The 1,943-nt window shown below is 39.8% G+C and overlaps 1 long non-coding RNA gene across 1 annotated transcript; it reads right to left on the bottom strand.

Annotated features, from left to right (window-relative positions):
* Window positions 1-547: 547 nt before the first annotated feature.
* Window positions 548-1,650, bottom strand: LOC119423230. The gene is made up of 3 exons (XR_005187448.1): window positions 1,502-1,650; window positions 1,200-1,327; window positions 548-990 (listed from the first exon to the last, which is right to left on the bottom strand). It is a non-coding gene; the product is annotated as an uncharacterized LOC119423230 (long non-coding RNA).
* Window positions 1,651-1,943: the final 293 nt, after the last annotated feature.

Genomic DNA, 1,943 nt, shown 5'->3' with positions numbered 1-1,943 from the left:
CTGTGGTTTGACTGCGCAGTGTATCAAATCTGGAACCAAGGACATATTCTACTGGGTCTACACGTCCCCAATTATCTGCCAAAAAACGAGTTCTTTTACTTTCAGAATTTAATATCTTGAAAGGATTTTCCATTTTCTCAAAACATTGATCAATTTTGCACTCAATGTCACTTTTGACAGGTTCTTGTAAAGAAAGACTGTTTTTCACAGATTCTTTTGCTTGATTTTGAAAATCATTAACTATTTCTTCCAGGGAAATTACCAAAGAGTTAATTGCTCTTTCACTTACACCTGCAAATTTAAGTTCTGCAACTGCTGTTGCACAACTATGCACAAGAGATTTCTGAAGCGGGACTGTATCAGAAGCAGCACTCATAGAGGGCAAATTTTGACTTTCAAATGTCTCTTCAGTTGTAGATGGGCCTTCACCAGGATTACAAGTGTGTTTATCATGTGCTTTATTGAGATGCTTTCTGAACCCAGAAAATGTGCCATAAACTTGAGCACAACCTGCCTGACCACATTTAAGACGAAGTGTCTTACCAGAGCAAAGTCCGTGGATCAATTTTAAGTGCTTGGTCAGAGAATTAGCATTTGTCTGGTACTTCTTACAAATGAAGCAGAACATTCCAACTCAACTTAATACTGAAACAATCATAGCAAAACAACTATTTAACGCAGCATCCGAGCCCTCAACTCTGCAACCCTAGGATTTACTTTGGTTGTCTCAACATCTATCTCATAAATGGCGGTCTGCAGAAAATTGTACACATTGACCAGATCATGGTCATATGAAGTGCCGAACACAAAGTGAGCTTTAAAAAGCTCATCAAAACAGGCTAGAGGGCCTGGTGATTTACAAGGTATGGCATGTTTGTCAATCACAATGAAGTACTTGTGAATAACGCCCCTCTGAGTCCCTACTGCAAGCAGGTAAGGTTGACGCCTTTCTGCGATGCCATCAAGGTGCCCCTGGATGCTGGTTCCTGTCTGTGGTAAAAACAGAATAAAACATGATTAGTCTTGGGTTTCAAAGAAAACAGGGTTCTTATAGTTAAGGCAAATTACTTTTCAGGACCTCTTTAATGTTACTTGAAATGAAATTTCAGACCAACTTCACAAAAAATACAAATAAATAAAAATAAGTGAAGAATAGGGAATTTTGATCAACATAAATATTCCCTTAGCTGTAACCTTACCTTGACAAACTTCACAAGATGTTCAATGGCTGCTCTGGCTGAGAGTTTTCCTGGTCTCTTCCGGCCATGAGGTGACGGTGGCAGGAGGTGCACAAGAATCAGAATGGATGACATGTCACTGTCCCATCCTGGAAGAAAAGATGAAATAAACATAAGCTAACAGAACTTCTTTGCAACCGTGTTAACACTTCCAGAGGAAGCTTACCAAACAGTGACGGCAGAAGGAGGCGCACTTATATTGAATCAATTTACATAAAATTATGTTACATTAAACACCGTCTTTATAATCCAGTCCAACTTACCATTTTGCACCTCTGTTGTGCCTTCAGCATTGTGAAGAAGGTTCTCAAGGTCATCAGACTGTGTGAGACCACGGCTTTGTTCGAGGACTTTCTGCTTGTAGACAGTGGGCCACTTCTCCAGGAATTTTGCAGAGATGGCTTCCCCAAACATCAATGTAAAATCTTGCTCAACCTGGAGAAGAGATGAAGGTTTTAAAAATCATTTTGTTAAACTTTCTCACGCCCACCTCAATTTAAACTTTATAAAAATAGGTTAAGCTGAAGTGAAGATAAGCATACCAATCCTCCCATGTCCAGGAATCTTGGGAAGTCCAAAAAGATACCAGGTGACTTCACTGGGTCATGAATCATCTTCTGGCGATAGTTGAAAGTCTGTTTCATCTTCCTCATTACAGTTCCTTCATCAGTTGTGTGCTTCATCAGCGCAATGGCTTCAGAACAC

Source organism: Nematolebias whitei, chromosome 16, assembly GCF_014905685.2.
Source record: "Nematolebias whitei isolate Nwh7 chromosome 16, NemWhi1, whole genome shotgun sequence".
NCBI lineage: Eukaryota > Metazoa > Chordata > Actinopteri > Cyprinodontiformes > Rivulidae > Nematolebias > Nematolebias whitei.
The sequence above is the reverse complement of the archived record's forward strand: the minus strand, read 5'-3'. Positions and strand labels throughout refer to the sequence as shown.